General features: G+C 41.4%; 1 protein-coding gene across 1 annotated transcript in view; it reads left to right on the forward strand.

The window, feature by feature from the left end:
• Positions 1 to 18,619, forward strand: part of GRM8 (glutamate metabotropic receptor 8) — a 502,734-nt gene that overhangs the window by 405,175 nt on the left and 78,940 nt on the right. The window lies entirely within an intron of this gene.

Consider the following 18,619-nt stretch of genomic DNA (forward strand, 5'->3'; position numbering starts at 1 on the left):
TCATGTTTTCAATTTTATTTTATTCTTTTAATATAACAAGGGGAAGAGACAAATAGAAAAAGGATGGGGCAAGGGAAATAGCATCAGAGGAAAAAATGGCAAAATAAAGATGCATTATATTATATTTTAAAAATTATTATACATCATTAAAACTAATAATTATATAATTAACTCACTTGAAATAATATTGTTAATTCTTTCCATTATGTAGACAGCCAGTTTATCAGCAGAAAACAGACACTGAGAATCCAGGATTGCACATGTCAGATGACTTTATTTGAATTTATTTGAAGATCCTTGCAAATAATTTCCACCATATCAATATATTCCTTAATTATTTATAAAGTTGTTACATATTTATAGTCATCCAAAACATATCCATTTTTAGTAATAAATCTGGACTTTTAGATGCTGATAATGCAATCTGGACTGAACTACAAAACCAGGAATTTTTTTAATTAACTATATTGCCATTTCACAATCCCATGGAATGCAAATTCTTTTTTTTTTTAAAAAATATTTTATTGATTAAAAGTTACGAACAAACATAGATACAACAATACAACATACAAAACAAACAAACATAAATCAAGTCTTACGACTTTCTTTTTAAAGTTATCACATAGACAATAGTAGACTGTTTTTCTATCCTTATCTATATATCTATATATCTATATATTTATATATAAAGCAATATGGTAGACTCCATATTTAATTTGTTATATTCCTCAGTTGGTACTCGATTTTTGTCTCTAGGTTGACCCCTCTTTTGTATCCCTATGTTTATATTCCCTTCTTTTTCTCCAACCAGTTATACCATACTAAATAATAGTCTGTGTCATCTTTTTCTTTTTCTTGTAATTCTTTTGTAAGTCTATCCATTTCTGCACATTCTGTAATTTTGGTGATAATTTTGTTTTCCGTTGTTATGTCTTCATGTTTTGAGTTTTGAGCAAAGAGTATGCGTGCTGCAGTTAGTATGTGGATAATTAGATATTTTATTTCTTTCTTGTAATGGCCTGTAATTATTCCAAGTAGAAAGATTTCCGGTTTCATTTCCAATTTCTGGTTTGTGATTTTTCTATTTGTGTCCTTATTTCCTGCCAATATTGTTTCGCCTTTCGACATGACCACCACATATGATATTAAGTTCCTTTCTGTGATTTACACTTCCAACACACTGGGGAGGTATTTGGAAACATTTTTGCGAGGCGCGCCGGGGGAAGGTGCCATCGGTAGAACACTTTTTTCAAACTTTCTTTGTAGGGTATAGACATTGTTAGCTTATAATTTACATTCCATAATTTTTCCCATTTGTCCAATTCGATGCTATACCCAAATTATCATATTTTCTTTGACTTCTTCTTCTAATTTATATCTTAATAAGTAATTTTATATTTTAGTTATCATTTTCTCATCCGTTCCTTGTAAAATTTGTCTAATTCATATGGCTCTTTTTGGAATCCGAATTGTGCCAGGTCTGTTTTATATCTGGATTCTATCTGTAAATATGACCACCAGCCAATGTCTATACCCTGTTCTTTCAATTCTTGTCTCGATTGTAATTCTCCTCTGCTGTTCAATAGTTCTTTGTAGATTCTCATTTTCTCCATATCCATGGTGTTAGGATAAATCAGCGCCTCCATGGTCGATAACCATCCTGGAATTCTATTATAATGTATTTTTCTAATCTCTTGCCATATTCTATGTAATGCTCCTCTAATAATGTGTTGTTGAAAATATCCCTGATGTTTATCTCTTCCCTCCCACAAAAATGCATGCCAACCTCTTTGCAGATCAAAACCTTCTAAAGTTAATGTTCTTTTATTTTTATGATCCATCCAATCTCTTATCCAATTCAATGATGCCGCTTTGTAGTACAATTCCCAATCCAGTAATCCTAATCCTCCTTTCTCTCGTGTATCTTGAATGCAAATTCTTGCTGTAACAAATTATTAGAAAAGATGGAATGTAGCGTATTAATTTCTTTCTCATTCATTATAAAGCAAACAAACAAATCCTATTATTTTTCAAACTTTTATCCTAGAAAGTGACTTTATCTGTGAGTAAGGTTGAAATTTTATTTCCATAGCAGTATCTTCCAATTGTATATTACTAGTCTTTTAACATAGGAAATACAGTAAAGCTATGGCTAAAAGTAGAACCAAGCGCCAACCATGAGATCAGAGCATTTATGTAATAACTTACATATTATGATCATAATGTTTTTTATTAATTTATAACTGTATTCCATATAGAATTACATCGAAGCGTAGTGATAAAAACAGAAAGTTGGAAATGTTAAAACCCCCATAGTTATATGATAGCCATAAACTACATAAAGAAATTGTAGGATTTGTCCACAATTAACTCTTAATATTGTACCAGTCTGCTTGAAACAAATTTAAGCAATATACCCAAGAATACCTCTAATATCTCAATCTTGAAAAGATGCTCATTTTTTACATTATTCCTTGACCTTAAACTCATTGCAATTGCCAATCATGCATTTATGTTAATTTCAATCTGAGGTTTTTGGTTTTTTTTGAAGAGATGATTTAACCACAAAATAATTTTAAATAATTACATAACAATTGAACCCTGATTATTACAAATTGCCATATAAATATAATTATACTATTATAATTTAGTGATTATATTATTAAATTTTGACTTAGAAATTACTAATAAGATGGAGTCTATAACTGGGTTATGATTACAGTTTCAAGCCAATTTTACTTGATCAAAGATAGAAACAACAAATATTTCAGTCACTTTTACATACCAATAGTGTCAATTTTAGCTGGAGAGACTCATATGAAAATTTTATTCGAAGGAACTTGAAGTCAGCTGTTTGCAGATTTTACCACAGCCCTGTAATACTTGGCAATATTACATATAACAAAGGATATCTTATCTGAGAGAGGCAAATGAATGGAATAACAGAATACAGAATTGGAAGAAACCTTGGAGGTTTTCAAGTCCAACTCCCTATTCAAGCAGGAAACTCTATACCTGTGATGGCGAACTTATGGCATGAGTGCCCAAAGTGGCACATGGAGCCATGTTGCCCGGCACGTGCAGCCTTTCCTGTTTGACTTCCAAGTTTCTGGCACACATGCGCATGCGACAATCAGCTGTCATTCATGCATGCGGCAGTGCTGAAAACCAGTGTGCACATGCACACCAGCCGGCTGATTGTCAGGTGAACATCAGGGTTCTATTTACCTTTACTACCGGTTCGCAGCGGGGCAGCGCATGCACATTTCTGCACAAACGCAGAAGCATTTTGATGACGTCAGGGTTGGTGGGCAGAGCCTCCCGCTGGTTTTACTACTGGTTCTATAGAACCAGTGCGAACCAGGGGCAACCCACCACTGGTGCACATGTGTGCCAGAACCCAGAAGTTCAGCTTTTCCAGAGCATGATCCCTTTGCGTGTGTGGCAGTGCTGAAAAGTGGCCTGCGCATGCACGTCAGCCAGCTGATCATCAGGTGCGCATGCACGCTAGAACCCAGAAGTTTGGTTTTTCCACCGTGTGGCACTCGGTGCTGAAAAGGTTCTCCATCGCTGCCCTATACCATTTCAGATGAATGATTGTCCAATCTCTTCTTAAAAACCTCCCAGTGTGGAACACCTAACACTTAACTAAGATATGATATGACAAGGGAAAAATAAGCTTCTTAGCTGGCATTGTATAAAGAATAATGGAACAAAACATGAAGGATGGATTCAACCCAAGAACCAGGTCAATCAAGCTATAGAGTTTATTAAATTTCCTCTATAAAACTGCTAAATATAAGATGTTAAACCTGTCTCTATAGAAAAATCTTTGTTGGATGCTGCAGGTTGATATTATTACTATTATGGTTGGTTGCATAATCAGCCAGATGTTTATACTTTATTTTGTCCACCTATGAACTTCTTTCCAAGCACCTGGGATATGCAAATGTTGTTTAATAATATTAAAGATATTGTTACAGGATGTAAGATGTTTCAAGTAAAGCTGTCTTTTGCAATTGACTCAAAGTAATTTTGTCAATGCCAATGATGTTCAAGTGTTTATTATTATTAATCTTCAAATACAAGATAAGTATATGTTATTGTAAAATTTAGCTGATTATTTTAACTCTATTACAGGGCTAGTTCTAACGAAAAGGTTAATATAAATAGCTTTCAACACAGCAGGCTTCAAATTGAAGGTTATCCTTTCTTGCTTCTTTCTTGCTAGCAGAAAAAAAGGAAAAACTATAAAAATTTAACCTGCCAAGATAGTTTAAGTCTCTTCTCATTTCAGAGACATCTATGTAACCATTCACTTACGCATATGTCTTATTGTTACCAGATCAAATGCAGTCAACTGCTGGGCATCAGAAAAGACTTAAAAATTGCTCTATGATAACCAGAATTCTATAGCTCAGATCTATAGTCCTAATGAACACAGTCCTGATCATATCCATGGGGCCTATAGTGCATATATGTATAGCCTGCTATATGTAAACAAGAAGCAAGCCCACACTCACTAGGACTGATGATGTATCTAGTCAGGTAATAAAACTTCTGCAAGCAAACAAATAAACTCAGAGATTACCAAGGAGTCCAGAGTTTGACTCTGCACTAGTTGACGACCTGGGTTTGCCCTGTCATTTTCTTGGTAAGATTTGAGAAGAGTTTCACCACTGCCTTCTGAGTGATTGTTAGAGGAGGCTCTGGGTAAAGCCTGTGTCAGTAATCCAAAAACAGAATTACAGAAATTGCATATTAATAAAAACAAATTCTGCCAATGTAACCTAGCTGAGCTGAAACTAGAACCTAGCTGAGCTGAAAATAGAAACTCACAATCTTCCAGCATCTAGCCTAGTGCCTTAACCATTAGACAACTCTGGCTCTCCTCCAGTAAATATCTGGCCAATAAAACATTGAAAATTAATTCCAATTTTAAGTGCTTTATTGATAACCTGAGTATTACCTTATGATTTTGGATATTAATATATTCACTACACACACACACACACACACACACACACACACATGTTTATATATATATATTATACATATATATATATATATATATATATATATATATATATATATATATATATATATATATATATATATATATATATATATATTTGTTTATGTAAGTTTTCACGGGTATGTATGTGTGTATAGTTAATATTTCGGGTTTCTTCCCGTGTAATTGTGGATATATCCCTAAAAGGGTAGAAGCGACGTTTCGACAGAATCCCATCTGCCATCATCAGGCTTATGTCAGTAGTCTTTTGCACTAACTGCCGTTGGTGTTTCAAATCTGGTGCTGGTATTCTGGGATGGCTCAGCTTTATATATATCTATATCTATATCTATATCTATATCTATCTATCTATCTATCTATCTATCTATCTATCTATCTATATCTATCTATCTATATCTATATCTATATCTATATCTATATCTATATCTATATCTATATCTATATCTATCTATATCTATATCTATATCTATATCTATATCTATATCTATATCTATATCTATCTATCTATCTATCTATCTATCTATCTATCTATCTATCTATCTATCTATATAAATATACAAAGAATCCCTGGCCTGATCTCGAGTTGCCATAGGCAATGGGGATGGGAAACTGATGGAGCAGCAAGGCAGGCAAAGACAGGAGCACATTCCAGATATATCTTTCTCAAGGCTGTCTCCCAGCAGCCACAGCGGCCAGAGGGGAGTGATCTCTACAACCCGCGAAATTGCTCCGTTGGTGAATATGATTGATGACACACCCTGGGGGGAGGGGGGGAAACAGGGTCATGATTGGGGTGTAAATTACGTAGGGTCTTCATTTGAGAATGTGCCGACATGAAGCTTCTAATAAATAACTGGATTTCTTTTGAAGCTTGGCTCGAGGCTCATGATTTAATTAGGGCATCCGTCAGAACCCATACATAGATACATTCACACACACACACACACACACACACACACACACACACACGTGAAACTCGAAAAATTAGAATATTGTGCAAAAGTTCATTTATTTCAGTAATGCAATTTAAAAGGTGAAACTAATATATGAGATAGACTCATTACATGCAAAGCGAGATAGTTCAAGCCTTGATTTGTCATACTTTTGATGATTATGGCTTACAGCTCATGAAAACCCAAATTCCCAATCTCAGAAAATTAGAATATTACATGAAATCAATAAAACAAGGATTGTACATAGAACAATATTGGACCTCTGAAAAGTATAAGCATGCATTTGTACTCAGTACTTGGTTTGGGCCCCTTTTGCATCAATTACCACCTCAATGCGGTGTGGCATGGATGCTATCAGCCTGCTGAGGTGTTATGGAAGATCAGGATGCTTCAATAGCGGCCTTCAGCTCTTCTGCATTGTTCGGTCTCATGTCTCTCATCTTTCTCTTGGCAATGCCCAATAGATTCTCTATGGGTTCAGGTCAGGCGAGTTTGCTGGCCAATCAAGCACAGAAATCCCATGGTCATTGAACCAGGTTTTGGTACTTTTGGCAGTGTGGGCAGATGCTAAGTCCTGCTGGAAAATGAAGTCAGCATCCCCATAAAGCTCGTCTGAAGATGGAAGCATGAAGTGGTCCAAAATCTCCTGGTAGACGGCTGCGTTGACCCTGGATTTAATGAAGCACAGTGGACCAACACCAGCAGATGACATGGCTCCCCAAATCAACACAGAATGTGGAAACTTCACACTGGACTTCAAGCATCTTGCAGTGTGTGCCTCTCCCTTCTTCCTCCGACTCTGGGTCCTTGGTTTCCAAATGAGATACAAAAGTTGCTGTCATCAGAAAAGAGAACTTTGGACCACTGAGCAACAGACCAGTTCTTGTTTTCTTTAGCCCAGATAAGACGCTTCTGACGTTTGTTGTTCAGGAGTGGCTTGACAAGAGGAATACGACATTTGAAGCCCATGTCCAGGATCCGTCTGTGTGTGGTGGTTCTTGATGCATTGACTCCAGCCTCAGTCCACTCCTTGTGAAAGTTCCCAACACTTTTGAATGGCCTTTTCCTGACAATCCTCTCCAAGCTGTGGTCATCCCTACTTGTGCACCTTTTTCTTCCACATTTTTCCCTTCCACATAACTTTCTATTAATGTGCTGTGATACAGCACTTTGGGAACATCCAACTTCTTTTGCAATTACCTTTTGAGGCTTTCCCTCCTTACAGAGGGTATCAATGATGGTTTTCTGCACAACTGTCAGGTCAGCAGTCTTTCCCATGATTGTGATTCCTACTGAACCAGACTGAGGGACCATTTAAAGGCTCAGGAACCCTTTGCAGGTGTTATGGCTTAATTAACTGATTAGAGTGGGACACTTTGAGCCTAGAATATTGAACCTTTTCACAATATTCTAATTTTCTGAGATTGTGAATTTGGGGTTTTCATGAGCTGTAAGCCATAACCATCAAAAGTATGACAAATCAAGGCTTGAACTATCTCGCTTTGCATGTAATGAGTCTATCTCATATATTAGTTTCACCTTTTAAGTTGCATTATTGAAATAAATGAACTTTTGCACGATATTCTAATTTTTTGAGTTTCACCTGTATATACACACGCAATAAACAATTATAGGTCCCTTAGTTAACTATCATCAATATAGAAAAGGAGTGTAATTAATTGTTATCCTCAATTTCTAATCCATAAATGATTTCTTCCTTCTGTTCCCCTTTGAGTTTATTTCCTTTATCATTGTATAGAATAGAATAGAATAGAATAGAATAGAATAGAATAGAATAGAATAGAATAGAATAGAATAGAATAGAATTCTTTACTAGCCAAGTGTGATTGGACACACAAGGAATTTGTCTTGCTGCATATGCTCTCAGTGTATATAAAAGAAAAGATACATTCGTCAAGAATCTTTTGCCTTTTGTTCTTTTGTCTTGTGCTATATTTATATTTCTGTATTGTATTTTGTGTTTTAGTGTTTTAACAATTGTAAACCACTCACATCCACTGGGAATCAAGTGGTATATAAATTTAATTATACATATATGTATACATAATTTAGCTTTGCATATATCTATCTTTGCATTTCAATAATAATTTAGAAGCTACATGCTCTAGATATGTTATGAAATGAAATTATGTGATAATGAGACAGTAAAATTGCTTTGGTAATTTTATAACAAGTGAAGTGGCAGGTTCCCTTGAGTTCTTTTATTCTGAATTTTTACATAATTTAAAGTTAAGAAGGCTATTTAAAGAAAAGTAGAAAGACACAATGTTTCTACAAAGTAACCTTTCTTTGATTAAGCGGGACAATAACTATGCAATCAACTTGTAAAATTAAATAATTTTTGATAGTAACATCTACATGTCCCTAGAGAAGTAAGAACAATTGTCAAGAAAGTGACAGTTGTCTCAGGGGGGTGAGAATTACAAGGCACTTTCTCATCTGACTGAATGCTTACATTCCCTGGATTACCATTAATTTTTATGTCAATTTGATTATTCAGTATCTATCAGTACACTGCAGTCCCCAGCTAGTTAAAAGACTTATGGTACGGTATGTCGAGCGTCAAGAAGCACTCGACATCATGTCCATGCACCGGCAGAACATGGATACCCGACTGGAAGGGGGGGGTTGAGCCACATGGGTGATGGTGGTGGAATAGGCTTCCGAGTAGGCGTTTATGTGCACGGGTGCCTTATGGGGTCGCGTGGGGTTAGCTTACTACTCTGAGAACACTCTAGAAAAATGACGGCATCCCAGTACGTCCGAAGGAAATGAGGAAGTACGAGACCTTCCAGCTGAATGTAATCTGGAAGGAACTATATAAGGACTCGCTTGCAAGGGCGTGACAGCTGCGTCTTTGTTTTGCTAGCTTTGCATTCCGGTTTCTGTAAGCGCTGATTGCCACGATTAAATGAAGATACACCAGCTTGGCTTTAAGCGTGTTCTTTGAGCGTGGACACGGTCCTAGGGGAGCCGAGAGGAAGACGCAGCTCTCCCTTTTCACAAGCCGTTTTGGAGCCGCCCCCCCCGTGAAGGAAGGAACGGGATGGCAGAGGGCGTAGCGGCCGACGTGCTGCCGGAGGATACAGCGGAGACCGTGGGCGAAGCGGAGGAGGAGGTTGACGCCGGGATGGATGGGGCGGCCAGCCCGCCGGTGGTGCGGCCGAAACAGCATGAGCCCGGGGTCGACGGCGCCCCTAGTGAACGAAAGGAACGCGAACGCAACGCCCGGGAGACGCCCGGCCCAGAGACAGGTGGGATGCGTCTTCAAACCCCGCCCTATGCCGGTTCCCAGTTCCAGGATTGGAGGGAACGGCGATGGCTGGAAGACGAGGAAGGGGACTGGAGCCACTCCACTGGCCTGGGGCCTTCCACCCTAGAGATCCTACGCGACCGTTTTGGCGAGGCGAGCTTTCGCGACGCGCCCTCCTGGCAGCCATGGGCGCCCAGCATGGAGGGAGCCACCTCCTGGTCGGGAGGCGGTACGGCGGGTGGGAGTTCTGACAGCAAATTCCGCCTTGCCAGCCCGAAGCTGAAGTTGGAGGGGCGTGAACAACGCTGGGTGAGTGGAGAGCGGAGACAGGCTGTACATTCATACGGTGGGGGCGAGGGCAGCCACGCAACTTCCGGTGCCGCTACACAGCCCGGGAGAGAGAGGAGAGTAGATCCCGTGAGAGACGCCCCTCGACAGCTACCCGGCACAGGAGATAGGCCACCACAACAGCGTTACAGAGACCCGCTACCGGCATGGGGCCACGGTCCCTGGGCACCCCCCCTCCAGCAACATCCCTGGGGATTACCGCCTGTGCAGGCTGCATTTGATGGAACTGCAGGAAAGGTGGCACTGTTCCTGAGTCAGGTAATAAACCATATGGACCTTTATGGCAGATTATATCCTTCGCAGTGGTCCATGGTCGTGGCGGTCACAGCAGTGCTCACGGGGGAGGCAGCTGAATGGGTTGCCGATTTGCATAGTGAACACGCCCGCGAGTTAACAGATCTGGGCCTGTTCCTTGAAGCATTACGCAATAGGTTCGAGGATGAAACTCGGACCCAGGTCATCGAAGGTGAATTGGTCAACCTACGACAGCGTGGTCGCCCTGCCAAGGATTATGTCAAGGAGTTCCGTAATCTGGCAGGAAAACTCCATTCGTGGCCAGAGCGATTACTTATCCACCAATTCCAGGCAGGGCTAGATAGAGAAATAAAACAGGCCTGTGTATACCGGGGTCTAGGCCCACGATTGTCCGAATGGTACAAGGCAGCGGTGAGCCTAGACGTTGGTTTACGAGAATTCAGGCCTCGGAACACACCACCGTTCCAGTCCCGTCGTGGTCCAAGTGGCAGATCCAGTGACCGCGGGGCGTTTAGAGGAACCCCGGCATTCGGGCCGACCGCTACCGAGGCGAACAGACGCCCGTTCCGGTGCTTTCGATGCAACCAAGAGGGTCATAGAGCTGCGGACTGCCCCGTCGCAGCCCCGCGACTGTCAACTTCCCGGCCATCCGTTCCGACTACCACGCCACGTGACCGACCCCTACGAACACCAGAACGCTCTAGGGCAGCCACGCAGACGCCCTCGTTAGAACCGACAACCCGGTCCAGTAATACCATGCCAGGGACGGCTCGTGTCCCCGACGCATCCGAAGAAAGCGACAACGGAGATGAGTTGCAGGATCCTATGGTAAGTGACCCTGTACACCCCTTCCTGATACCAGTGACCCTTAGACATCCTGTCACTAAGAAGGAGTGTGAACAAAAAGCCTTAATTGATACAGGCTGTACTCGATGCCTTATGCGGCAGTCGGTAGCTGAGGGCTTGGGCCTTCGGATCCTGACTCTTCGTACCCCCATTAAATTCGAGCAGATGGATGGGTCCATCCTGGGAGGCACACCTACTGCCAGTGTTACAGAACCCGTATTCCTGCAAATAGGAGCCCATCAGGAAATGATCCGGTTCATTGTAGTAACCCAGATGATCGAACCCATCATTCTTGGGCTCGCGTGGTTGGACAGGTGGGAACCACACATATGGTGGGAGGGGGGTTATCGTAGGCTCAGACTGCCATGTACAAAAGAGAGGGTGGCTCTCCAGCAAGAAACAACAAGACAAGGTACATACCCCCAAGCATATAATGACCTCGCCCGAGTATTTAGCGAGGAAGAATGTGACATCCTGCCCCCCCATCGGGATACGGATTGTGGTATCGAAATACTTCCCGGAGCCCGGTTGCCAAAACCCCGTATGTACTCGATGACACCACAGGAACTGAAGGAATTGCGAACGTATATAGATAAAAACCTGGCCCGGGGATTTATTCGTCCCAGTCGTTCGCATTTAGCGGCACCCGTCCTCTTTCGAGGTAAGAAGGATGGTGGCTTACGTTTATGTGTTGACTACCGGGGATTGAATGCTGTCTGCGTAGAACCGTTGTACCCCCTGCCGCTGATAACTGATTTGTTGGCTACCCTGGCGTCAGGGAAAATCTTCACGAAATTGGACCTCCGCGAAGCCTATTATCGGGTACGGATACGTCAGGGAGACGAGTGGAAAACCACATTTAACACTCCCCTCGGCAGCTACCAGTTCCTGGTGATGCCTTTCGGTCTACAAGGGGCACCAGCGGTGTTTATGCAGCTTATAAACGGTATTTTACATGAACACCTATATCGGGGCGTCTTAGTCTATCTGGACGACATTTTGATCTACTCTGATACAATGGAAGAACACGTCCAGCTGGTTAGACAGGTCCTGACCAAGTTGCTGGACGCACATCTTTTTGTAAAACTCTCAAAATGTGAGTTCCACCGGGAGGAGATCGATTATCTAGGTTTTCGAATTAGTCGTACTGGTATCCAGATGGACCCGAAGAAAGTAGCTGCGGTCTTAGAGTGGAAAGCTCCGCAAACCCGTAAACAACTGCAAAGTTTTTTAGGTTTTGCAAACTTTTATCGACATTTCATTCCGTCCTTTGCAACAACAGCATTACCATTAACGGAGCTATTGCGAACAAAAGGTGTGGTGGCCCCTGGGAAAAAGCCTAGGCCGGGATACAAACTACAATGGTCATCTGAATGCCAACAAGCCTTTGAAAATCTTAAACGGGCTTTTGCCACTGAACCCGTATTAATACACCCTAACACGTCACAACCGTTCGTAATACAAGCGGATGCTAGTGACGTGGCAGTAGGAGCTATTCTAATGCAGAAAGATGCGAACGGTATGTTAAGGCCTTGTGCATACACCTCCCGAAAATTTACAACCGCAGAAAGGAACTGGGCAGTGTGGGAGAAAGAGGCCTATGCCGTAAAATGGGCATTACAGACATGGCGGCACCTACTGGAGGGTAATCCCATACCGTTCGAGGTCTGGACAGATCACAAGAATCTACAGGCCCTCCAAACACCTCGGAAACTGTCCCCAAAACAGGTGAGATGGGCACAATATTTTCAGCGGTTCCGTTTTGCCCTCGTGTATAAGCCAGCTAGAGGAATGTTTTTAGCGGATGCGTTGTCACGGATGCCGCAATATCACAGTAAACGAGATGAGGGTTTACAAGCAGTAATCTCACCCCTAAAAGCGTATGTATTGACAGCCCCGCAGACCGAGGATTGGCTCACGCTTTTACGGAAAGCCATTCGGACGGACGCATGGGCACAAAACAATGCAGCATCCCTAACCCACCATGATGGCCTAGCGTGGTGGGGAGATAAACTCTATATTCCAGCAACATTGAGACAACGAGTGTTACTCCAGTGCCATGATAGGAAAACCGCCGGACACTTCGGGTTCCTTAAAACCCTACATCTGACGCGCAGACAATTCTGGTGGCCTAAAATGAGGAAAGACATTGACCAATACGTCCGGGGATGCCACACATGCGCGGTATCCAAGCCACAACCAGGGAAGCCACTGGGCTTATTACAAACCGTAGCCGAACCAAACAGACCATGGGAGGAAATAGCCATGGATTTCATTGTAGACCTTCCCAGTAGCAGAGGTTATACCGTTATTTGGACAGTAGTCGATCTTTTCTCAAAGCAAGCCCACTTTATTCCATGTAAAGGCTTACCCTCTGCCCGACGCCTGGTACGTTTATTCCTACAACATATTTACCGTTTGCATGGAGTGCCTAAGAGGATAATATCAGACAGAGGGGTACAATTCACCGCCCGATTCTGGAGAGGGTTTCTCCGTGATATAGGGTCAACCCAGGGCCTTAGTTCAGCCTATCACCCTAGTACGAACGGTGTTGCTGAACGCACGAATGCCATGATAGAACGATACTTACGCTCCTACGTTACCTACCAACAAAACGATTGGGTTGATTACCTTCTATTTGCTGAAACGGCATACAATAACGCAGTACATCGGAGTACCGGATTTACTCCGTTCCGGGTAGTCATGGGGAGGGACTTCCCTGCTATCCCGGAGTTAGACCTTTCCCTCCAAAAACCTATGACTCCCAACGACTGGGCTACTAACGTGAATGCTGTGTGGCCTCACGTAAAAACCGCTTTGACACGGGCAGCCGATGAATACAAGCTCCAGGCAGACAAAAGGAGGGCTACATGTCCATCTTTTCAGATCGGAGACCTGGTTTATTTGTCAACAAAATACTTAAAGCTACGATTACCAAGTAAAAAACTAGGACCCAAATATATAGGCCCATTTCCTATCATTAGAGTAATTAACCCCGTAACATTCATGCTAAAACTACCCCCCTTATTGGGAAAGACCCATCCGGTTTTCCACTCTAGCTTGTTAAAACCGGCCACTACACCCACTACAACACCAAAACCACCTCCTGGCCCGGTAACCGGTGCCCACTATGAAATACAAGACATCATCGATTCCAAACTACGTAGAGGCCAGTTATACTATTTAGTCCGCTGGACAGGGTATCCTGATAGTGAAGCATCCTGGGTACCTGTAAAAGACATAAACGCCCCCAGATTACTGAGAAAGTTCCACAAAGCAAACCCCCAGAAACCACATCCCTTACCTGACCATTAATATCATCTCTTTTTGTCTCCTCCTCTTAGACGGACGCCTGGTAGGGGGAGCCGCCTGTCGAGCGTCAAGAAGCACTCGACATCATGTCCATGCACCGGCAGAACATGGATACCCGACTGGAAGGGGGGGGGGTTGAGCCACATGGGTGATGGTGGTGGAATAGGCTTCCGAGTAGGCGTTTATGTGCACGGGTGCCTTATGGGGTCGCGTGGGGTTAGCTTACTACTCTGAGAACACTCTAGAAAAATGACGGCATCCCAGTACGTCCGAAGGAAATGAGGAAGTACGAGACCTTCCAGCTGAATGTAATCTGGAAGGAACTATATAAGGACTCGCTTGCAAGGGCGTGACAGCTGCGTCTTTGTTTTGCTAGCTTTGCATTCCGGTTTCTGTAAGCGCTGATTGCCACGATTAAATGAAGATACACCAGCTTGGCTTTAAGCGTGTTCTTTGAGCGTGGACACGGTCCTAGGGGAGCCGAGACGGTAGGTCTTATGTGATCTATTCTACAACAACAAAAAAGCTGAAAAGCTGAGGAATAACTGCCAGGAGGCTTTTACTGTAGTCTTTCTGAACTTGCTGCTTAAAATTTTCTCCTTATTTTGCTTAATTTTATGTTTGAATTTATTTGGCTGACCTTTCTAGTCAGGGCAGTACAAAATCTTGTGAATTTCCCCCTCCCTTACGTTATCCGTTAGTTATGGATAAAAGGTAGCTGATACTCCTGCTCCACAACCTTTGCCTTTTTTCTCTCACTTAATTTTAAACATTTAGAACTTTTTATGTTTTAACTAATCTTTTGGGGTAAGATGATTTTGAATGGTCAAATCACTAAACCTTCATTTTTACAACAGATTTTGGAGCTGAAGGATTTCTGACTGTTAAGTTAGTTAGGACGAATTGTTCTATGTGTTCGGGAGAAAGTGATAAAAAGAGAACCTATCTCTATATAAAAATGGATGTGTATGTGTATGTTCCAGCATAACTCTGGAACGCCTGAGCAATTTCAACCAAACTTGGTATACAGATGACTTACTCTCTGGAAAGAAATACTGTGGGGGTAAGACAACCCTAACACCCCTCTGAGTGTGTGTTCTGCTTGGGGTGTGTGTTATGTTAAGATACAGCCTGTTATGTCTTAAAATGGCTTCTACTGTACTGCCTTAAAATGGATTCTATTGTACAGCACAGTGGAGTTGCCATAATAATGGTGCACTTTCCCGGCCCCACCATAGCTGGCCAGGGGTCGCAAGAGGAGAAGGAAGGGCAGGAGGAGGAGGGCTGCCGGAGCCTTAGTGCAGGAGCGAAGCAGCTCTATACTTGCCTTCGTGCCACATTTGTGCTCAAGGCAGCCTTTGCCTCCTGCCACTTCAGGCTGGAGCTCACGCCCATCGTGCTCGGCCTAAGAGCTGTGGGGGGGGGGGATGGCAAGGCGATAGCCAGAGCCTTAGTGCAGGATCGAAGCAACCCTGTACTTGCCTTCGCACCGCATTTGCGCTCAAGGCAGCCCTCCCACCACTTCGGGCTCAGAGCTGTAAACTGTGTCCTGTTGCTAGGGGTGAGTGGGGCAGGATTTTATTGTTGCTCCATGTCATAATGAGCTCCAGGAGGAGGAGGGGACCCTATCAAGAGTGCCTCATGGCATGCCTGATGCCTCATATCAGAATCAGAGAAGGGGGAGAGAGATACAGAGAGAGAGACACACACACACAGAGAGATACAGAGGGGAGAGAGAGAGTGATACAGAGAGGGGAGAAATAGAAGGGGGGAGACACACACACACACACACACAGAGAGAGAGATACAGAGAGAAGGGGAGATAGAGAATGGGAGAGAGAGAGACACACACACAGAGATACATAGAGGGGGAGACACACACACACACACACACAGACACACACACACACACACACACACACAGAGATACAGAGAGGGGGAGAAAGGGAGGGAGAAAGAGATACAAAGAGAGGGGGAGATAGAGTGAGGAGAGATACAGAGACACACAGAGGGATACAGAGGGGGGAGAGAAGGGGGGAGAGAGACACACACAGAGGGATACAGAGAGAGAGATACACACAGAGAGGGGTGAGCTGGCAATAAATAAATACCCGGGCAATGCCAGGTTATCAGCTAGTAATAAATAAAAAAGTTGGGATAGGGGGAATCCTGGGCCAAGGAGACGTTAGGTGATAGATTGCTCCTTTAATCACTGAGGACATCTGACACAGTTTTATTGTCCATGGCTCTTTTATAGGTAGTTTAGCGACTACCTCATTTAATGACCATTCACAATTATGATGTTGATGAAAAGATAACTTTGCAACCAATCCTCATATTTATGATCTTCACCTCTGTAAAGCAAAGGAAAGCTGAAGTGAAGTAGTCACAATTTCATGTGGCAACCACTTTGTTTAATGAGCAAGTTGCTGTTGCTAATTGTGGTTGATAAATGTACCTGTAAATATGATGGAGAGGAGGAAATACTCTTTCTTTCTTTCTTTCTTTCTTTCTTTCTTTCTTTCTTTCTTTCTTTCTTTCTTTCTTTCTTTCTTTCTTTCTTTCCTCCCTTCCTCCCTTCCTTCCTTCCTTCCTTCCTTCCTTCTCTCTCTCTCAAACTCAACACCCATAGAATTGTCATCAGTTTTAATTTTTCTCCTCTTCAGAACAGACTGCAGTTCTCCTGATATGATGGAAGATTCTGTCAATCGTAAATAACTTTTTAGAGTTGAATTCTTTGAAGTATTCTTTTTCTTGATTGTTTTAATAGCTGGAGAACAATAATTTTCTAATTTAGATTTTATATTGTTTGAAATGCTGCTCTGTTTCTAGGATTTCACATTGATAACTTTATTTATCAGTGAACTGGATAGAGTAGAGTGTTCAGTTTTATCGCCAACACACAGTCTCAAATTAGAATCCTTTCATCCTGCTTAATTGTTGATAATTTTTGCTTTGGCATTCTTTTTACAAAAGCTCTTATCATTTTATCAGCTCTCTTTTCATTTCAATTCATTTTATCTCTTCCAGTTGAACACATAATAGAGACAAACAGATTTTGTTCTCCATTTTTAAATATACCTTTTGGAGTTTTGAGGACTGTATGTTGATACAGATGTTTTTCCCTTTCTATTTCACCCACCTGGGTAATTTTTTTCCCCATCTATCTTGTGGCTCCATTTAACTGCTAATTAAAAAGTAAATAGTAAAAAAACAAAAAAACACCTTTCCATCCATAACCTACCTTGGCACTCAACATTGATGATACAAATTAGTAGTAATGACAGGTGAGGCCTCCACCTTACCATTCTCTCAATATGGCTTCATTTGCTCTATTTTTATTTTATATTCTGGTTGAAATACATTCCTCTTTTATGAGGAATTGCTTGCTTACAAAGCTGAAAGGCTTGATCGTATGTAAGTTTTTTTATTCTCAGAGTGAGAGCATTGTACAAATATAATTGCATTTTTAAGTGCATTTGGAAATGTAGGAATATATTGGCACTATTCCTTTGTTGTAAATGGACATCATTGTATCTTTTTAGAACAATGTGGGTAAGTGGCTAATTGGAGATGTGATGCTTAGAGTGGAAACAATCACATGTATTATGTAGGTATGTTATTAATTTTGTTCAGGAGACTGGTTTTTTGCTGCCTTAGATATAGATATGAATCTACCAGTAGTTTAGAAATCAACAGGAAAAAATGATAATGGATATTGCATATTTTTATGATTGTGGAAAAACGATTCTACCAAGCATGGAAGAGAATTTATTTTCCATTAGGTATATAATAGTCTAAAGAATTGACAGCTTTTTCTATGTAAGAATGAGCATTTTGCCACCAGGAGTTCTAGCTGCACTTAGATTGCATGCATTAATTCACTTGCATTTCTTTTTCCTCACAATTGCTAAATAAACAATTAAAATTAGTTATGAATTGGGTATCTTAGCTATATACAATTTCTTCCCCAGATTTTTGTTATAATATCTGCCTACTGATGAAATTTTATTCAGTAATGGTCAAGATTCATCAACTTCCTTTATTCCTTGTACAGTCCCAAATTTTTTTCATCATAGTTGGAGAACTCCCTGGAGCAGAGAGGATTCTAACCAGCATTTGGGAAATTCCAGGCATGTGGGTGGAAATCTACTAATATAATGTTGGGTGTAATCCACAGACTGTACAAATTCTCTTTTTCTGCCACACCATTTCTTCAAAATGATCTGTGTAGGCTATAAATATAAGAAAAGTTGTATGTAAAAGAAAATCACACAAACAATTCAGAGCTCACTGCATTCTACTTCAAGAAGTGATTGTTGTAATTGTAATCTTTAGCTATAAGAACACTAGACTGAGAATCTGATATAAACTGATATATTATTTAATATAATATTTCTTATATAGTCACAGTGAGATTTGCAAGAGAGAAATACAAATACTCAAATTGACTAATAAGAGTTGAACAGAAAGCTGACTGGCTGATAGACTGTTGAATGCGGGTGGAAGAAACGTAAAACAAAGCACTGGAAAATGGAATATTTGGAGCAACATTTATTTTCCAATACATTGGAAAAGTGACTAAAAGCATTTATT

The sequence above is a fragment of the Pituophis catenifer genome, unplaced genomic scaffold, assembly GCF_029215685.1.
Source record: "Pituophis catenifer annectens isolate HBS135680 unplaced genomic scaffold, rPitCat1.0.hap2 SCAF_7, whole genome shotgun sequence".
NCBI lineage: Eukaryota > Metazoa > Chordata > Lepidosauria > Squamata > Colubridae > Pituophis > Pituophis catenifer.